Source organism: Microcaecilia unicolor, chromosome 8 (genome assembly GCF_901765095.1).
Source record: "Microcaecilia unicolor chromosome 8, aMicUni1.1, whole genome shotgun sequence".
Classification (NCBI taxonomy): domain Eukaryota; kingdom Metazoa; phylum Chordata; class Amphibia; order Gymnophiona; family Siphonopidae; genus Microcaecilia; species Microcaecilia unicolor.
The window spans coordinates 49,623,083-49,629,664 of record NC_044038.1 but is presented as its reverse complement, the minus strand read 5'-3'; the positions used below and the strand labels follow the sequence as shown (position 1 = coordinate 49,629,664).

Sequence of the window (6,582 nt, the reverse complement as noted above, 5' to 3'; positions counted from 1 at the left end):
TATAGAAGACAGTCCCTGCTCAAAGAGCTTACAATCTAGTAGACAAAAAATAAAGTCATTAGCGCCGGACTAGCATCCACGTTTGCCTGTGCCCCAGGATCAAAGCCAGTGAGCACAGGAAACGTGTGTTCCGGCTGTGATTGCTAATTGCGTGCAAATGAGGGTCTCCCACATTCTTCCCTTATGATCAGCGGGCAGCAAACCAAACAAGGGCACTGCTTCCATTAAAAACCCTATGCCAGCTTGGAGCTGCCATTAGGGTTTACCAGCAAGGGAGGAATGATGGAGACCAACAGAAGAGGTTTGACAGGTTTGGGATTTTCTCCTAGACCTGTTAAACCTAAGCCCGCCCCCCCCCCCCCCCCCCACCAAAGACAAGGCCTGGCCTGGCCCCACGCCCAAACACTAAAAAGACCCTGGTGGTCCAATGGGACCACTATCCCTCCACACCTGCACCAGCACCCCTTCCCCCAACCCCGCGTCCTACCTCATAGTTGGAGGAGGGAAAGACTAGCACTCCCTCCCTCCTCTGCAGGCGCCTCCTCAAAATGGCAGCACCCTGCCCTGCTCAGGGCATCCTAGGATGTGCTGGACAGGGCTTAACACCAGCGCATCCTAGGATACACAAGGCAGGGCAGGGTGCCACCATTTTCAGGAGGCGCCTGCAGAGGAGGAAGGGAATACTAGTCCCTCCCTCCTCCAGCTACAAGGTAGGCCATGGGGGGGGGGGGGTGCTGGTGCAGGTGTGGAGGGCTAGTGATCTCACTGGACCATCAGGGTCTTTTTAGTGTTTGTGGAGACGGGCTTAGGTTTGACAGGTCCAGAACAGGTCTGGGCTTTTTTTTGTTTTTTTTGAGAGCCCAGACCTGTCAAACATCTTCTGTGGGAGAATTGTGTCTTAGGCACCTGCCTGGGCACAGTCCTCCCGCAGAAGTACCCCTATGATCAGAGTTAATAGCACACCTAAATTTGCATGCTATTAGCTCTAATCATAGGTGCATTAATGCCCGCATTCTTCTGGTGCTAATTTTAGAGCGCTGTTTGGAACAGTGTGGAGCTTCTGCTCATCTGCACCTTAGTGCCTCCTAAATACGAGGCTGATGTGCTCCCGCACAACATTAGCACACAACCTACAAATTAAAAAAAAAAAAAATCAAAGATGCCTATTCTATGGATATGCTAGAAATGGGTGTGGTCCACAGGAAAATCTCAAATTAAAATGTCCTAAGCCCATTTCATAGCACATCTTATTAAAATGGCCCCATAATTAAATTATATGTCTTCTTTAATTATTTTACCTCATAAACCTAAGGTAGTTGCCTTAGGTAGCACTTTTTTGGAGGGCAGTTAGCATTGGTATTGACAATAGACTGGAAGGAGGTGAGTGTGGTAGACATTGAACTTAGCTCTAACAGGGCTGCTCTACCACCTCCTGATCTTCTTTTTCCATCAGCCCATGTGGCCCAGCAGCAGAACTGTTCCAGCACAAATCATCTCCTGCTGACTTGGGTCTAGTCTTGTGGTATGAACCATCTTGTCCCTTGCACATCATCTGCTGCTACAGTGGGGGCTAATCTGGTGGTTAAGAACCATCTTATCACTTACCTTATGCTGCCTCTTCCAGTGAAACAAAACTTTGACAAAGGAAAAAGAAGACATGCCTTTTCTGTATAAGCAAGCATTCTTCTGAAATCTGGCAGGGTGTGAAGGACACAGCTTTGTTTCCTTTGGCTAGGCTGGCTGTACAGTGGTAATGCTACTAGAAGTTGCCAAGCTTTATTTAATCTTATTACTAACACAAACCACTGAAAATTCAACAGAAAAACTGGTCGGACCCTAGCACAGTCTCCCTGGGCCGACTCAACCGTTTTCCCCCTTCATCCCTTGCTCACTCAGCGCTCAGCTCTGGTTACCTTTCCTATTTGTGAATCTGTGGGCATCCTCCTCCTGTCTACCCATTCCACAGTTTCTGGAACTGTGAGAACTTGCAAAGGTAATACTAGCATGCATATTTTTTTTTTTTTTTTGCAAACGATGGGAAATTCTATAACTCAGCAAGTATAGTTATATGAATATTTTTATTGCTGTAATTGCCTATTGCTCATGTTGATTTATTCCTTCAAAAAGGCGGTAAATAAATCCTAATAAATAAATTGTTAGGCGTGCCAATGTCATGCACTGAATTCCTGTTCTATAACAGCATCTGTGCACCAACATGCCATTCTAGACTATGACAGGTCAATGACGGGTGTAAAGGGGGAAACCTGTTTTCCATGCATAGCTCAGAAACTTACAGTTGTGTGCATATGTTGGAGACATGCCCATGCCCTACACACATGTACACCTCCCTTGTAGTTGTGTGCTAGTCTATAGAATAGTGCATATACATTATCACTTTTCTGTGCACTTATGTATGCAAGGCACATGTAACTGCGTACTCCCAGCTATAGAATTGCTTTTTATAGTTGTAAAGTGTGGAGTGCCACCTTGTGGTCAAATCTAATGATTTTTAATCATTTTTACTTAGATTATTTTATGCTGCAGGTTCCTTCTAGTCCTTTGGGTTTCCAGCTCAATGACAGCTGGTCTTCACTAGGAGTAGCCTAGTGGTTAGTGCAGTGGACTGAACTGAGTTCAATTCCCACTACAGCTCCTTGTGACTCTGGGCAAGTCACTTAACCCTCCATTGCCCCTGGTACAAAATAAGTACCTGAATATATGTAAACCACTTTGAATGTAGTTGCAAAAAACATCAGAAAGGCAGTATATCAAGTACCATTTCCCTTTCCCTTCATTCACAGCCGTCTGGGGGAGGGTACCTCTAGTTTATAACTTCCCAAATCCTCCACCTACTTGAATCATTGCAGTGAGAGGCCTTGACTAGAAGCCCCAGACTGCAGCTAATTCCAGAAACCACTTTGCTGGACTTGAAAAGTGACCAGTGAACAATGTGTTTTTATGGATGTGGGTTGTTGATTTTTATGTCTGATTTATATTCTTATGTATGTTTTTTTATTGTACAACACTTAGGACATTACATTGTAATGAACTGGCAAATTATTAAATTATTTCAAATAAACACATTCATTGACTCTTTCCTCACAAGGTTTCCACTGAAATTTGACTAAGTTAACGGGGGGGGGGGGGGGGGGGTTCCAATTCATTATTTTTTCTGTGTAAGTATCCATTATTGTGTTGCAACTTAGCTTGAGGGATTTTGAAAATATGTTATATGAGACCAAAATTTAACTTCTTAATGGTCTTGGTATTTATGCCAATGGATCAGGTTTTCAGGATATCCCTAAATGACTATGCATGATGGAGATTTGCATGCCTACTAATTGGCTATTTAATAAGTCTTTTGATTGTATCATAGCTTGATTTTGACTGTTTTTATGCTGATTGTGAAATATTTCTAGTTTTGTTGCTTGTGAACTGTGTCGAGCTATTGTTTATTATGACAGCTGCCAAGTTACCCATTCCAGGAGGGAGACTTTTTTTTGCCAGTCCAGGATTTCTGTCAACCTCATCCTGGTGCATTATGGGACCTACAGCACTGATTTCAGTGAATAAAATCATGGACTACAACTACTACACTGCTTTGGGATGCAATTTTAAAACCAGGACCAGCTAAAAAGTATCATTCCTGGAATGGGTAACTTGGCAGTTCTGTGACAGTATATAAAAGTAATTATAATTATTACCTACATAATTGTATGCAAATCTCTCTCAGGCATATTCATTTTGGATATCCTTAAAACCTTACCTGTTGGGACTGAAGTGCTAATGCAACTTCAAACATGTTCTCTTTGCAATAATGCTTGTCATCAGTCTTTTTTTTTTAAGAAGCTAAGTTTCTTATCTGTCTCTCCAATTCATTTTGCCCAAGTCAATATGCTGCTATAACTGATACATCTATGCTTGTGTTTGTTATAAATGAACTTTGGGTTTAAACTGAGAGAGGCAGTGTGATAGATTTCAGTAATCAGTTACAGAAAAGTCACAACCTTTCTTTGAAGCCTGAAAGTTAAGGGACTTTGCAACTTTTTGTGATTTGTAACCTCACACAGAGTGAAACGCTATAAACTGTAATCAAGGATAATAATTTTCCTCAGCTGTTGAATAATTCTGCATCATTACCCAGATGAAATAAATGGAACAGCTGAATGGGCTTCAATAATGTGACAGAGGTGGGAGTGCTAGGCTGACATTTCTGGGGAATGATTGCTACAGACAAAGGCTCTCTGCAACAGCTGTGACCCACAAAATGAAAAAAAATATGGGTTAGTTCACTGAGCAAAGAATGTAAGAGTGACTATAGGAATATTAATCTGGGTTTTACCAGATGACTTCCTTCAGTCATCATTCACTCATCCTGGTTTAACTCCCCCACTCCAGGAATTTCCAGATTTCCTTGAAAATAGAGGGCATGTTTTTCAGCAGCCACAGTTGCCAGAGGAAGAAATGGTACCACTGAATCAACACTGAAGTGGCAGCAGCATCCTATGCATAAACTCACTGGCCTATTTTATGAATTTTGCCATATTATGTAAAACTTTATTTCCTGCTCTCTCTGTCACAAAGCTCTATTATTCAGACAGTGGGGCCATTAAAAAAAAAACCTATGCAACACTGTAAGGATTTTCAAATATAGGGCTTAAAGATAGTATCCGTTGTGTATTGTGCTTGGTTCAATATTTTAAAGGAGCACAAAGCAAAAGGCATGTTCCTAAGTCAAGGTTGTAAGAATAGATTAAGCTGTTTCACTGCATTCCCCTGGTCTCCTGGGAGCTCAGCAGACTCATTAACAAAAGCCAACAATGATAATCACAGTCTGGCATCTGATTGGTTCACAACCAACAGCAGCTCTAACCCTCCATCTGTTCTCAGGCATTGGATCAGGCAGATGCCCTTTCCATTATCACCAGCTGTGATGAGTTCATAGGGCTCCTCCTCCCTTGCTGTTGTATCCTCTGGCTAGTCTACACTATGGACAGGATAGTGCAGAAGCACTACTATTGGTGGTGCCAAGGTTGATGTATGAGTATTGTGCATCTTATACAAATCTTCAGCTCCTCTCCTTCAGAGATTTTGATAATTAAACTTAAAAAAAATGATGATTACCCTAACCTCAAACTTCCAAAACAATCTTGCATTAAATGGACATCATGCTTTGTTTTGTATATATATTTACATAACGAGGGCAGTTTCCAAAAGCCATTTATTATCCAGGGAAACAGGATATGTGAAAACTTCCCACCCTCCCTGTGAGTAAACAGTACAGACTGCTGGTATTTTGTGTTCATGTGGCTAGCAGGATTTTATTGCTTTGACTTAGGTGGAACTGCTCCTTGCCAGCCCTAGAAGCTGCCCCCTGGGTGACTGCCTGGTTCACCAAATGGTTGAGGAAGCGGGTGGACTTCCAGGGGGAAGTAAGCCTCTATTTTTGGTGTATGATTTCTAGATGTAGACTGATTGGATCCAGTATGAGTGGTGTTACTGTGCCACACAAGGCAGCAGGCTGAGAACCAGGGAGGCTGGGATTCAAACTAGAGACCTGCATAGGAATGGGGCGCACAGGAATCCTGCAACATCCATGGGGATGGAAGCAGTTCTGCGGGGTTCCTGGGGGGACAGAAACTGTTCCTGCGGGGTGCCCACAGAAGTGTAAGCTGCACCTGCGCCAGCCTCTCACCTACCAAGTTCTTTGACTGCTGTCTCCTCTTCCTTGCTGCAACAGCGCAGTCTTTCATTAAGGAGGCGGTAGAGCCACAAATGATGACGGAATTCAAAAAGGCGTGGGCTGAACACAGAGGGTCTCTAATTAGAAAATGGAAGTTATTAAAAAAAAACCCCTCTGTTCTTATGTTATTATTTTACTGGTAATTCCTTTTTGGGATAGATGCCCTGCTCCTGCCTCCTTACCTTACATTAGCTGAAACACAGATCAGAAACTGTTTGAAAATTAACCCTGAGAAAATTATATGTTTGGGTGGGCGGTCTGGACAAGTTATCTAATGAAAAATCCATGTTTATCTAGTACCAGTACTTCACTTATTAAAACTTTGAAAGGTTCTGGACATCACTTTAGCTTTGGCCTTGCCTAGAGAATGAAGCAGATGCTATGCTTAGGAAAGCCTTACATGACCCTCATCTGGTACAGCAAACCCCTCCCCCCCTTTTTTTTAAACAGAAGACAATTTAAAACACATAGTGCAAGCCAATTTATTCACACTTTGATTATTGCACATAGGTTACAATGGAGAACAAATTTCAGGCAAAATATTTGTTTCTTTAATAAATTTGAATAGAATTTACAAACCCATGAATCAGAATAAAATAGGGCTGTAATTCAATAAAAATTTTGAGATTAATCACACAATTAAAAGGTAGGTTATTACTTATGGTATGCTATTTTTTTTCCTCACTGCAGCTTCTTCTGACTATGGGCAAGTCACTTAACCCTCCACTAGGAGCTGCAGTAGAGGAAAAAAAAATACCTTTAATCACGATCACAAATTTTATTCAAAATGCAACCCCAAAATATTAAAGAATAAAAAGTAATGAAAACATTAAAAAACT

At 42.0% G+C, this 6,582-nt stretch overlaps 1 long non-coding RNA gene across 1 annotated transcript; it reads left to right on the top strand.

Moving 5' to 3' along the window:
• Window positions 1-2,530: 2,530 nt before the first annotated feature.
• LOC115476022 lies at window positions 2,531-3,096 on the top strand. The gene is made up of 2 exons (XR_003943129.1): window positions 2,531-2,598; window positions 2,774-3,096. It is a non-coding gene; the product is annotated as an uncharacterized LOC115476022 (long non-coding RNA).
• The last annotated feature ends 3,486 nt before the right edge of the window (window positions 3,097-6,582 follow it).